The 14,870-nt window shown below is 47.5% G+C and overlaps 1 protein-coding gene across 2 annotated transcripts in view; it reads right to left on the bottom strand.

The window, feature by feature from the left end:
- Positions 1-14,870, bottom strand: part of PNPLA7 (patatin like phospholipase domain containing 7) — a 151,455-nt gene that overhangs the window by 37,179 nt on the left and 99,406 nt on the right. The gene's annotated exons all lie outside the window — the stretch shown is intronic.

Here is a 14,870-nt window from a genome sequence, read left to right as displayed (position 1 = left end):
AATGAAGAAATCTTCTAACAGACCCCCCAAAAGTCCTAGGAAATACAGACCACCTGGCCCAACTGCAGTATGGAAGGCAGGGAGAGGAAAACCACAGCCCAGAACCAAGCTGGTGGATACACAAAGAGAAAGTCAGTGTGGCTTTAAGGAAGCAATGCATCAAAAATCTCCTGAGGTCCTTCCAAAGCAGCCAAGAACAGCAGGATTTCAGAGACCCTTCCACAAGAGTCTTTTCCAGTGATTTTTCAAAGAAACTCAGCCAGCCTGGGAGCACGGGATGGGTCACAGCATGGACTAATAATGAATTTGAAGATGGAAAACAAAGAGCAAGAGGAGACAAGGAGCAATGAGAAGGCAGGAGTTTCATTCAGAACATAGACCCAGCAAAGGGGCAGATGAGGAGACAACGTTTGAGGATGATGCCAGTTCCTTCAGGACAATTCTTTGATTTCAAGGAGTGCAGAAGGAACTCAGAGCAATGATGGAACCGAGTGAGAAACAACAGATGAACCTCTGATGATGGGACAAGAGAAAAACAGAAGCAGCGATGCCCCTGCAGCAAGGAGCTCTTCACCACCACCCTCCCAGGGCTGCAGGAACCACTGTGGATATTCTCTGAAAAATATTAACCTTGTGCTCAGGGGAAACTCAAAAAGAAAACCAAAGAAACCAGAATAAAACATAAGAACATACATCCAGGATGCACCAGCATTTTGAGAACTGCAAGCAAGCTGAGACTTCTCACTGAAAAAAAATAATAAATAGAGCTAGAGAATGACAGAGAGAAGCAAAAAAGATGACCATAATATGGAGAGGACTTTACGTGAGAAGAAACTCAAGTCTCCAACTGGAGAAGATCACAACTGACAGGAGACACACAGGGCCAGCCAAATCACTGTGAAGAAAATTTAATTTAAAGGGAAGAATTTACACGTAGACACGTGTATTTAATACACAAATTGAGGAACCCACCGCTACCACACACTGAAGAAGTAAAGTCACAATGGCTTTAACTGTGGGCTGGAAGAATCAAGGGGACCAGGTTGTCAATGGCCACTAAACATGAAAAATGGAGGTGAAACCTTGCGTTCAGGAAGCTCAGAAGCTGCTAATTGTTGCAAATACTCATTTCAGAAGCAATTGCTACCACCTTCCATCAGAGCAGGGGTGGAACACCTGAGCTGGTCTTACAAACAGCGATCCCCTGATGGGAGAGGGATCCCCCCCGTCCTACGGAACCATCACAGAAACTCAGAAATTAGCAGCAGGTCACCTCCTGAACGGGACAACATTGTGACCTCCAGTTTCAATGCTTTGCCCAGTTAATATCAAGTAAGTATTAGTTCATTTCACCTGGATGGCTGCTTTGCAGTCCAACCCCCAGAGCTGTAAAATCCTCCTTTTCCCATTTCCACCCCATTTTTTTGTTCCTCATGGTTTGCTCTATTTCCGTCCTCTTTCCCCTTGCTGTTTACATCCTATAAATACTTGTTAACAGCTGCCAAGTCCGCCGTAGGTGTCATTTGGCCAAGCTATGCTGAACACATTCTTTCCATCCAAATAAATCCCCTCCAGCTGCTGAAATGCTTTGAGACAGGTTCTGGGTTATACTGGTGTAAATGACTTCAATGACAGATCTGCGCTGGTGTAACCCAAGAGCAGAAAACAGCTCGTTGAGCTTTCCTCTCCACATTCTCCTTCCCCTGCTTTGCCGTTGCTTCTGCTCGTAAGGTGCCCGAAGTGAAAATAATTCTATTTTCATCCCTGCCAGTGGAGCCCGTTGTTTTTAAGGCTTTTAGGTGGCAGCTATTTTTGGCATCTGCTTCTAGTGCCGGGCACTTGCTGCCACCTCATCCCTGTGCCTCCGTCACCAGCTGATGCTGATGTTTCACTGAAGAACACACCTTGCACCATCCAACCTGCTTCCTGGAGAGAGCCTACGTCCTGTGGATTCGTTAAGACACGTTTAATCCTGTAAAGCATTTCCTGCTCGGAGAATTGTAAACTCCAATTGTTTGTAAACTGGCCAGGACCAGCTCCAGACTGGATTGTCCCCCTTCCACCTCTTCTAAAACTGCATCTCCTCGTTTACGTGTTCGTGCATCCATAAAATACGAGGGACTTGACGTGACCACTCAGATTTGGTTTTACTTTGCCGTGTGGTGCCCTTGGATGAATAACAAAAGATTATTATTATTTCCCTTGGCAAGCCATGGCCTGCGTGCCGTGCGCCGGCAGAGTCCCTGCCAATGCCCAGGGTCTGTGAAAGCATCTCCAGCGGATGCATCGATTTCAAAGCACTGACCTGCAAAATGGGAAAAGTATTTTTCTTGCTCAGAAAGAGACCTCCTATCGACTGTCAGACTAAGTTCTGTTTCATTTATACACAATTACAAAGCTGATTCTCCCAGTTCCAGCATCCTCGACAGCTCTGCAGTTGAATCCATCTGTGCAAACTAAAATCCCGAATGTGCCTGAACAGACCTCATTTCTCCATGTGCCACGCGGCCTCACACGGATATTACGTCTTCTTCTGCTGGGAGGGCTGGAGCCCCTCTGCTGGAAGGACAGGCTGAGAGAGTTGGGGGGTTCAGCCTGGAGAAGAGAAGGCTCCGGGGAGACCTTAGAGCCCCTTCCAGTCCCTCAAGGGGCTCCAGGAGAGATGGGGAGGGACTCTGGATCAGGGAGGGGAGCCATAGGACGAGGGGGAAGGGTTTGACACTGAAAGAGGGGAGATGGAGCTGAGATGTGGGGAAGAACTTCTTTGCTGTGAGGGTGGTGAGAGCCTGGCCCAGGTTGCCCCGAGAAGCTGTGGCTGCCCCATCCCTGGAGGGGGTCAAGGCCAGGTTGGAGGGGGCTTGGAGCAACCTGCTCTGGTGGGAGGTGTCCCTGCCCAGTTCTACAGTTATAAATGGTCTTCCCCCTCCGTACAGCTTTAGGCCATCATCACCCCAACAATCTGTCACATTCCCCTGTGAAACTTTCCAACACCACCTCGCTGTTGGTTCTCTCTTGGCCGTTTCTTGGCAGCTCCAGGTGCACATACAGATGGACATGATGCCAAGGGGAGCCAAAGGCCAGAGATGGTGCTTTCCCAGCAGCATCCCACACCCCCACAACGTGCTGGTGCATCACCCATACCCAGAGTGGGCAGCTCTCGTACTACGACTAACGACTAATGAAGAAAAGAGCTACGTCCCTGTTAACAGTAAGAGAACTAGCACGGGGAAAAAAAACAGGGATCATGGGCTTCTTGTAATACCAGGCACAATTTCCCAGGGAATCTGCCCCATTTTAGGGCAACATGTGAAAATACACGAGTTTGGCAAGCGGAGTTTGTACAAAGAATTGCTTGTGGCAACGCTGTATGTGTGTCCATCAGTGCTGGAGCTCTGGGGTGGAGAGGAGGAAGGGACAGGGAAAATCTCCAAGTTACCTGGTTGACAGGGAGTGAATGTCCCTTACCCAGGAGTGAAGGAGGAAGGGGGGAGGACATCTAGATGGAAGGAAGGAGGTCTCGGAGAGGGATGTGCAGCATGTGTTGCTGGAGCTGCATGGACAGCTGTCCTTTGCCTTAAAGCCACCGGATGGTGCAGCTGGAAGGAGCGTTTCCCCTGCTGGGATTAACGCCTGTCCCCAGGACAGTGACAGTGACAGGGACTTCTGCCACCAAGGACAAATGACCTAGAAGATTTATTTTTCAAATAATTTCCACCAGGACCTGAAGATTTCCCCGAGAAGCGCAGAGTCTATATATTTAAAAAACCCTTTTTTCCATCATATATCGCTCCCTGGGAGAGTGCCCTTCGCAGAGAGAGCGGAGAAAGGGCACCCACCAGTTTGAGGAAGGACTGGAAATAAGAGCCAGGCTCCGGTGTCACCCCTGCCATTGCCCCCAAATGGATATGAGTGGGGCAAGTCACAGGCTGCTCTGGGCACCAGCCGCCCTGCAGTGGCACTTACCGCGCTGCTCACCAACCTCATGCTTCCAATACGCCTAAAAAGCCCCCAAAAGCAGTGCCTGGCTGCCTAAATTTCAAGCACCATCTCTTCTCTGTACGAATAATCACAAATAAGTGACGGGGAAGCAGGGAGAGGGGGCTGAAGACACGCTTCCTTGAAATAACAGGGCACGGCAGAAGGTCCTGCAGGAAAATTCCTGCTCCTGAAACCAGCCCTTGCTTTCATCCCCCCGGGGAAATGCCACCGGCATGTGACAGGAACGCACGGCGGCCAGAGCACAACTGATAAAAGAGAAATTCTTCTGCGAGACGTGCGTGTGTCTGCTCCACACATGCCAGGGCTCAGATTAGACACAGCTCCGGGGAAGGAGCGAGGAAACGCAGCCGCAGGGTTGAGGTTAAAGCCTCAGCAGGACGACAGGCGGCCTGTCCTCCCGGCTCGCGTCGGGGGCTGAAAAATACACAATTAATACAAACCCAGAGACTGCGCACCAATGTTTTATCCATCAGCCAACTTTAACACATCAATAGGATGCTGCCTGTTGGCGTCAGGAAGAATAAACGTGAGCACACAGAGAGGGGACACACGTTCTTCAGAGGGTGACGGTGGGAGCAGCCGGGGCTGTGGCTCGGTCACCCGCACCCCTCGGTGTCCTCTGCAGGGTCAGGAAGGGTGAGAAAACACAGCTCAGGGGTTCGGCGGCCCCAGCACCCACCTCTCCTCCTTGCTGACTCGTCACGGGGAAGGGGATCTCTCTGAACACAAGGAAGAGGTCATTTCCTTTGATTAAAAACGGGATTAAGGTCACGGCTGCTGCAGGGCTCTGCTGTGTCCCCCGCGGAGCAGAACACAATCCATGACACACCAGCAGAGCAGGTGCTTGCTGCACCTCATTCCAAAGTTAAGTGGGAAAATAGGTAAAAAAAACCAGAGAAATTGCCAAGGGGACTTTACAGAGCTCCACTAGAGCCTAACAAATGTGAATTAAGGCTCCCTCATAACCTTAAAACTCCTGAAGAGGCAAATCTATACCAATAAAACCAGCTTTTCCTTCATGAAACAGCTTCAATTCAAGGCACGTCAGGAGCAGTTGTTAGAACGCCCGGCCCAGGGGGTGAGCACACATGAATATGTATTTCCTACAGCCATTTCAGAGATGAGCACAAGTGGCACGTTGGGCAACCATTCCTCCAACGCTGCCTGGAAAGGCCTAGAGATAAACCGAAGGCGACCGAGCTTCCAGCCACTGGGAACGGAGAGCACGTCCCAAAACGCCAGCAGGAGGGCTCACCTGCACTTCTGGGACCAGGGTCCCCAAAAACAGCACTGGTTACTGAATTAGTGGGTGTTAGATGAATACACACAGCTACAACCACTACAGATGGCTACCTGAATAGCGTTTTACCTGAATTACCTTTTCTGCCCTGCAGAAAAGGACATGGGGGTGTTGGTTGACTGTTGGCTGAAGATGAGCCAGCAGTGTGACCAGGTGGCCAAGGAGGCCACCAGCATCCTGGCCTGTGTCAGGAACAGCGTGGGGAGTAGGACTCAGGAGGTGATCGTCCCCCCCATACTGGGCACTGGGGAGGCCCCACCTCCAGTGCTGTGTCCAGTTTTGGGCCCCTTCCCACAAAAAAAACATTGAGGGGCTGGAGCGGGTCCAGAGAAGGGCAACGGAGCTGGTGAGGGGTCTGGAGCACAAGTCTTGTGAGGAGAGGCTGAGGGAGCTGGGGGTGTTCAGCCTGGAGAAGAGGAGGCTGAGGGGAGACCTTCTCACTCTCTACAGCTCCCTGAAAGGAGGGTGTAGCCAGGGGGGGTCGGTCTCTTCTCCCAAGTCACAGGTGATGGGACAAGAGGAAATGGCCTCAAGTTGCACCAGGGGAGGTTCAGATGGAGATTATGAAAAATGTTTCCACGGGAAGGGTTATGAAGCCTTGGAATGGGCTGCCCAGGGAGTGGTTGAGGCACCATCCCTGGAGATATTTAAAAGGTTGACATAGTGCTTAGAGACGAGGTTTAGTGATGTTTCCTTTTGTTGTTTTTTTCTTTAGTTCTTTTTTTTTTTTTTTTTTTAATCAGAGTTAGGCTGATGGTTGGACTCGATGATCTTAAAGGTCCCTTCCAACCCAGACAATTCTATGATTCTGTGATTCTGTAACATCTGTCACAGTGGTGGTGTTAGATAAGCTTCTCAGAGTTATGCTGGAGGTGCTCATTGTACTGGGGCAGGGGGAAGGTTAGATGTTATTTAAATGAAGGGCTATATAGAGTCGTATCTGGAAACGTGAGATACAAAGAAGTTCCTTTTTTATATAAAAAGAAGCATTTTTTGGCACCTAATCCCAACATCTAATGGCAAAGTCACTGACTTAGAAATCAAGAGAGTCTTCTACAAGTTGCAACTGTATTATCTCCAATTTGGCACCTTCAACCCTCTGCAGCCGCAACAACACGTACAAACATTGCTCTGAGAACTCATTGCACTTGTGTCTTTCCAATAACGCTATTTCTCAGCTTTCCCAACCATAAAACTTCCCAGTATCATAAATTTGCCGGGCTAATTACAGTGATTGATCGTCAGCTCTGTAGGATACCAGAAACCAGACCGCTGCATTTCTGCTCCTGCTGTTCTACCTGCACACTTAGGAGGAAGTTTCCAATCAGGACAACATTAATTAATTAGTTAAGCCCCATTTCTAAGCTAAATAGAGGGAATAATCCCACCCTACTTGGTTCTAACACAAACATCCAGTTACCAACAGGATCCTTCCCAGCAGCTGCTTTCTCCCTTCACTGCCCATTTCTACAAGTGTCCCCGGTTATCGATCCAGAGACCTGATTTCTTCCCCCCAATTAGCAACAGCCTCCTTTCATCCTCCCACTTAGCTTTGCCCTCAGACTCCCACCATCTCCTTCACTCCAGACAAGGAGTCATCTTCCCTTTAGCCCATTCCCACATTAACCCCATGCACTCAGGGCTACGCAGGCGCCTTCCGCAGAAAAAGTGACTCATTCAGGCTGGATATTAGGAAAAATTTTTTCACTGAAAGGGTTATCAGGCATTGGAATGGGCTGCCCAGGGAGGTGGTTGAGGCACCATCCCTGGAGGTGTTCAAAAGACGGGTTGATGTGGTGCTGGGAGGTCTGGTTTAGTGATGGTGATGCTTTTTGTTTGTTGTGTGGGTGTCTATTTTTGTCAGTGAGGTTGACGGTTGGACAAGATGATCTTTAAGGTCCCTTCCAACCTAGAAGATTCTGTGATTCTGTGATTCCTCACAACCCCAGTGAAACCACCTTCCTGCAAGAAAATCCAAATACAATGTCCTTTTAGCACTGATCGTGTTTCTGCTCTAGGTACTAACTTTAGAACAAACTTTAAACAGAGGGATCTGTGCCTGACACAGAAGTAAATGAGCAAAAATGGCTCAGCCCTTCCAGGAGGGCTGACAGATCTACCCAGTCCTGGGGTGCAAAGGGATAGGCAAGTAAACCATTGGAGGGGAGAAAAAATACAAAATAAACCCAGAGTAAAAGTAAATCAGAAAATGCACCAGGGTTTTTGTTTTCTGATCCCACCACACAGCTCTGGGAGGTGTGTGCAGGAGGAGGAGGAGGGGAGAGAGGTGGGAACTGCACCCCCATTGCTCCCTGCCTGGGGAGGGTGAACAAGATCCTGCTTCTTACACTGAGCCAAGAAACAATTCAGTTAGCTGAAAATAAAAATAATTTCTTTGGAAAACAAATATATCCTCCCTCCTTCCCCCATCCCTTTGAGAGTTAATTGTGAAAAGTTTTAGAAGAACCCCTTCTGAGCACAGAGTCTGGAAGGTGCAGAAATAACCGACAGAAGCATTGCTTGTTAAACAATTTAACTGTGATTTTACTCACAACTTCTCTAATCTCCTCTTTCTTAGCAGGAAAGCTCATTGCCCAGACAAGGTTAGAAAGAGATTCCTAAAAGTCACATCAATGCAAGAACTTCATCACCTTCCTGAAAGCATGTGGACTTGCCAGCAGAGCATTATGACTGCTACATGGAAAGCATTCCCTCAAATTTCCACCTCTCTAACACCACACATGTTTTTTTTTAAAGCTGATAAAGAGAGATGCAAAATTAGTAACAAAAATTAAACCACAGCTCCACCATCTCCTTGTTTAATCTCATCTATATATCAACACACAGCTAAAAGTAAATGAGTTTGGTGGGTTGAAGACTGGAGATTAGGACAGGACAGTCCAAACAAAACACTTGCAATTCATTTTTTTTTTTTTTTTAAGTCATAACTTTGAAGTAGATGGCTCCCAGGCTCCTGCTGCTTGGAGGGTTTAATAGCAGCCATTAAAATCTTCAAACCTCCATGGGAAATGGGAGCAAACGAGCAATTACATAGGTGCTACAGACGGGAAGAAGACAAATCAGATCACTAAGCATTACGTGGGTGCCAAGCCACAGGAACGTGGCTTTTATGTGCATGTGATGACCCAAATATTACATAACCCACCGAGCAATTAGCTCTCGGATCCAGTAACAGCCACGCAGCTCTGTCCATGTTTTAGACAAGATTTTGAACTGAGGCATAAACACAATTAATATGGCTGAGCTCTCGGGCAACACACAAGATGGTCTGTCCCTGAAGACATCAAAGCAAAGCCTCTCAGGAGCAATTATGCTGCGGTCTCTTACCGACCATTTGCAAACAGAAAGTCTGAAGCCTTTGGTAGGAGCTCACAGCCACCTCTCAGGAGGTTTTCTCAACAAAAGCAAATACTCAGAACTCACTGTTTCATTTTTAGGACTTGGATTTTGTTTGTTCAAACAATATATTCTAGGGCTGACCTGGACAAGACTCAAATCAGGTACCCAAACAGAAGTTATCATCATATTTTCCAAGGAAGAGCCCACATTCCTCACCATTCTCCTTCAGCCTCTACAGAACAGCACCATCTCAAAAAGTCTTATTTTGTCTTTCAGGATAAAAAGCTTAGATTTTTGTTATTTTAGTTCCTGGATATTGCCTCACAGAATCACAGAATCACAGAATGATATGGGGTTGGAAGGGACCTCTGGAGATCATCTAGTCCAACCCCTCTGCAAAAGCAAATCTGCTTTTTGAAAGACAGAAGGAATCCAGGAGTCTGATTGCCCGGCCGACACTGGAATTCAGGTTTGGGTTTGGTTTATCTCCATGTGGCAATGGATGCTCTGCTCATGACGAGAGCACGAACACGCAGGGCACAGGCCACTTCTCAAACACCTACATGAGTCACAACAAGCTCTGAAGCCCCCATACATCAATCTGAGCTTCGAAAAGGGGTATAATAAAGAAGAATTACAACTCCTCTGTGCACCGAGATACAGATATCTATCCACACAGACACAACACCATATCGCAGGTCATCACACGGCCTCCCTTCCTCTGAAACACACCTACCCCGTCAGGCAGCAAACCCTGCGTGAAGGAGGGTGATGGGCACAGGCTGACGAACGCAGAGGTCACGAGGATTAACCTCGGGGCTGCCAACTTTCTGCCCTTCCACCTGTCAAAAGATTGATTTGGCTCGAGGCAAAGGAATTACTTTGAAGAAAGGGAATTGGAGGGAGGAGATTTCAAGTATTCAAGGGTTGTTTTTTTTCATGACAAAGTAGATTCAGTGTCTTTTGTATCATTTTGAAAAGAAATCTTGCTTCATCAGCCGTTACTGACTGCAGATGCTGGATGGTAAAGTTTCATTCTTCCGTTTAAAAAAAGGCAAGAAGCATTTTTCAAGTTCCTTTCATATTTCAGTTCCATTTCCTGACACCTTTTACAGCAATATCAGGATGAAGGATGTGATCCTTTTAGCTGTGCATATCCTTCAAGACCTGTCTTGCTATAGGAAAGGAGAGCAGAGTCCTCACACGCCACCTCAGTATCTTGAGCAAGCAATTGGAAATGAAAAAAGTTCTTCACAGAAAGAGTGGTCAGACACTGGAATAGGCTGCCCAGGGAGGTGGTTGAGTCACCATCCTTGGATGAGTTTAAGAGTCATTTAGATGTGGTGTTGGGGGATATGGTGTAGGGCAGAACTCTGTAGAGTAGGGTAGATGGTTGGACTCGACGATCCCGAGGGTCTTTTCCAACCTGGATGGTTCCATCATTCTATGAAACACAAGTTTCATGGATGCTGCCTGACTGCATTGGGAGAGAGAAAGAGACAAAACAGGAATTGCAAAAATTCCTCACTCTTCTCTTGCCTAAGTAGAGTTTAGGAAATAGTGTGAAGTGAGTGCAGAAGGAGCCAATCTGTGCCTGACTGGCCCCGTACAGCACCGCTGGACACGGGTGTCTTGTCCAAACCCAAGCAGAGCCCAGCACCGCTGAGCACCGCTCTCCACACCACCAAGGCTGCCCGAGGACAGTGCTGGACCCACATCACCTCTCCAAGATCTCCACGTCTAGCCATTAACCTTTCCAGGATGCCAGGAAAACAAACATCTCCCCTGTTAGCCCAGTAGGACCTGGCACATCCTACAGACTCCATTTCCGAGGCAGTGCCTCAGGGACCTGTTGGTTTCCATCAGAGCCCCTCTCCTCCAGCACCTCTGCGCTCCCGAGAAGATACCAGAGAAGACACAGAAGACATCCCTGCCCAGAACTGGCCAGGGACTACAGGCTTTGCTTGTGTGGGCTCTTTGCTACCCAGAACAGGCAAGGATACTCTCGAAGCTCAGTAGCCCCCGCAAACACGTTGACCATGTCTTGGCACTACACCTGGACAACACAAACAGGGTTACCAGCGGCTTGGTTATTTCTCAGCCACCACGTGCTGGAATAAAGAGTTCATTTTATCATAATGATTGGGATGGATTATAGAATTGTCTAGGTTGAAGGGACCTTTAAGATCATCTAGTCCAACCACCAACCTAAGGTGGTTAAAAAAACATCACTAAACCATGTCACTTTCAATCAACCATCCAACCCATGAGACCAAAGCACAAATCCATATACATTTCAATGGAACACCACCCTCCTAAAACCCCAAACAATTCTCAGTGGTAATGGTTTATTCCTCACTTCTATGTAAGCGCTTCGGAGCATTTTATAAAGGGTGACCTGCACTGATGCCAAAGCTGAGATGGGAAACACCTCTTTTTACAAAGTTAAAAAAACATCACTAAACCATGTCACTTTCAATCAACCATCCAACCCATGAGACCAAAGCACAAATCCATATACATTTCAATGGAACACCACCCTCCTAAAACCCCAAACAATTCTCAGTGGTAATGGTTTATTCCTCACTTCTATGTAAGCGCTTCGGAGCATTTTATAAAGGGTGACCTGCACTGATGCCAAAGCTGAGATGGGAAACACCTCGTTTTACAAAAGGAGAATACAAGTTATACACGTTTAAGCCATTTCCTCAAGCCCACACAGTGTGAGGAGCTGAAGAGCAGCAAAGTGAACCCCTGACTGCCCATCCCTGGTGTCTGAGAGCTGACCCCAAAGAGCTGCAGTAACTCAGGACACCACGACAGCCCAGAGAGGCTGGTATTGCTCCTTCAGAACTATCCTGGCCTAGGTAAGAAGGATGAACAATGGTTTTAGCAAGAATTTTGTTTCAAAATTTTCTTCAGAACAATTGTTTTATCAGACGGTGGTTTTTGAGTACTTCAAAGAAGCAGAATCTAATTTTTACACATTTTTCAAGCCGTCATCCCTCTCTCTACTGTGAATTTTAAGCACTGTGAGATAGAGATAACAAACGGACCTGTACCCCAGTACAAACCACTGAGAGCAACCTTAAACCTTGCTATCAATAATCTATTTGCGGAACACAGTGTGATACTGAAACTCACTGCAGAATCCAAGAATTATTTCAAAGCCAAGGGCATTTCTGTTGACAAATAAGGACCCTGCCTGGTACAGCAGAAGCAGTTGGCAAACCACCTTTTTTGCAATGGGTCCTTTGAGAGAGAACTTGAAAGCAAAGACTGGGAAAGGAAGAAAAGGGCTGATGTAAAGAAAACGAGAAGGAATGAGACTGGAAGGAAAAGGCTGCAAAGAGACCGGCTAATATTTGGGCTGGGATGTGGCAGAAAGGGAAAAGGGAGACTTACAGACTAAGAGACATGGCCTGGTAAATAGATTATATACAATTTATACAGGAATGGAAGCATGAAGACGACATAATTAAGCAAGTTTTCAAGACAAGTAGCACTTTTTCCTCTCCAGCACAAGGAACTGGTAACACCAGCACGTTTGGCTCCGTAGATCCCTGTCCCCACACCTCGGGGTGCCCCCAGCGGTCTCAGTCTATGTAAAATTCTGAACCCAGTAAAGGAGCTGAAAAACATTTACTGTGTTCCAACTTATGTGAGGAACATCAAGAGCCTGGGAAATTCCCATGGGATTTTCTTTCATCCCTTCTGTGATCTCTATATTGAGTATGTTTAGGATCCCACTGGGAGAAACACTGCTCTGTGTTCTTTACAGGAAGATCTTGAGTGCACATCTCTGGAGGCACCTTCTGAATTCAGGCACCAAATTCCCTCACTCTCCCCCCACATTCTTGCAACAGTGCATCATCTAGGGGCTTGTGGTCAAATTCGATAGCTTAAAAAAGCAACTTTCCTCATGCTTCCAGTTCCTGCCCTGTATTTGAGGCTCAGTAATTGATCTTACGAGCCCTCCACCTCCATTTGAAGGGCTGCAGCTCCTCAGGGGTAGTTTTAAGACAACGTCCACACACACCTCTCCCACTGATAGGAGTAAAAAGCCCCATGTTGATAGTTATCCGTCTTAGCAGAGGAATAAGAATTAATCTTCCTTAACTGCTGGAACTGAATCCGAAGCACCTGCACCATAAAACTTCACGCAGTGTCCCCAGGAGATTGTGTTATTGCCCAAGATTGAGCATCAGGGTTTCATAACCACGGGGCTGCCATCGCCTGTGCCGCAGGAAGGGAACTGTGGCACGGAAAGCGCATCGCCTGCATCCCACGAGCAAACTGCCCATCCTGAGGACAGCACTTGGCCATCAGAACATTGGTCCCGCCTCAAATTCCAGCTTTTTATTCCTCAGAACACACATTGTATGGGTATGAGATGTCAGCTCCAGCCCCTACTGCACCCCATGGCACCAAAACCCTTGTCCTCAGCCAGGAGACTCCACTTTTATTACACCCTCTCTAAGCTTAGATGTTTTCTGGGCAGTCTTGCCTATTTTCAGGGAACAGACATGCTTCTCTCTGCTTTTGTGGATGGTGGGGCAAAAGATGACACTCCAGAAGGGACCTTAGTGGCTGGATAACTGGTGCAGCTCCAGCTCCCAGTGCTCCTCTCCAGGGCAGCAGAGCTGGAAACCAGATCCTCCTGTGGTGCTGTTTGACCTTGGTCTTTGGTAGAGCCAACAGCAGCACCAAGAAAGAAGAGGTTTTATTTCTAACATCCCTTCCTCGCAGCACATTGCCCCAGTGAGTCCAGCTGCTGCGTTACCACATTATGCTGCTCAACATTTGCATGTTCATTAATTTTGGCAGCTCTTCCTTAGCCAGTTCAAGCGAGGGAAAGAAAACAATGATTTCATAGCTTCTCTCAGAAAAAAGCTGATGAGAGTTTCACTGGAGGTGAAAGCAGAATTCCTGTTGCCTGCAGTGTGTCCTCTTGCCAAACACCAACGATCCGCATCACGCAATGAAGAAGAGAAAGTTTCTCAGAGTTAAGATGGCAAAATCCAATTAAGTAGGAAGCATCAAGCAACCAAATAACAGGGTAACCACAAAACGCCTCCTGTCCTCAATTATCATGGGAAAAAGACAGAATTAAGAACCAGCCTGCCCTCACCCAGGATGAGACCACAAGGTTTTTGTACATTTTAATGCTCCTCTCCAAGTCAGAATAACAAATGAGACCGACAAACAAAACAAACCCCAAAACATACCCCTATCTTTATTAACAATTTCTGACTTTTCACATCAGCATACTGCAAATTCAGCCTCTGCACTCATGCCAACTCTGGTACCGCTTAATTGCTCAGCCTGTAATTAAAGTACTGCGTTACAGGCCATGGAGCATCAGCAACATGTCCCTTCCTCTGCTAATAGCAGCCAGGAGCTCCCCAGAAGGCTCTGTCCCAGAGGAGAGCAGCGTGCAAAGACACTACAGCAGGAATATAGTATCTTACACATTTACTCCCTTTGAAGTGTTTTACATGGATAGGGCAGGTCATCAATATTCAAATTTAATTCCTTTTTAATCAAGACGGAGCAGGGGAGGCACTACAGGGTTTGTTCACACGCAAGGGCTCCTCACCTCCTGCCAAACTCACATTCAGCAAAGTAATACTATCTTCTAAAGTTCTCAGAATGACTGTTTCAAGTTTTTCCTTTACGTTATGTTGGGAGCTTTCCATCAACCCTTCTCCACCACGATTGCTCAGATGCACAAAGGGGCACGGTGACAGCTGGGAAACCTCTCGACGTGGTGCCACGTTGGACCCAGCCTTCAACTAAGAGTTGCTTCTACCTGCCCTGGGAGATGGACATACACTCCCACCACATCCCCAGCCAGGTGTGGGCATGACCTGCCTTCTCCTTGTGTGACCCACGTACATAGGACAACCGGAGCTGTACGTCCTTGGCTCCTTCCAATGGGACAATGCGGTTCTTCCCAACCCGACTGTGCCAGGAATTACTCATAAGCTGCAAGTCTTTGTCCCAGTGCAGACAAAGCACATACCAACTCTGTCTTTGTGCCCTCTGGATGGACAGCAGTGCCAAGGGACCAGTCTCCGGTGGCAGAGAAGGAAAGCAAGGCTGATAAACAGCTTTTTACTCAGATTTGCCTCAATAAATCAGAGTCGCAGCCAAACATAATGGACGCAGCGAGAGTAAAGCCTCCTTGTTCTATTCTTCATGGAATTAT

The sequence above is a fragment of the Calidris pugnax genome, unplaced genomic scaffold, assembly GCF_001431845.1.
Source record: "Calidris pugnax isolate Ruff unplaced genomic scaffold, ASM143184v1 scaffold135, whole genome shotgun sequence".
In the NCBI taxonomy this organism is placed as follows: Eukaryota; Metazoa; Chordata; class Aves; order Charadriiformes; family Scolopacidae; genus Calidris; species Calidris pugnax.
Note: the sequence above shows the minus strand (reverse complement) of the source record. Positions and strands in the feature narration are given on the sequence as shown.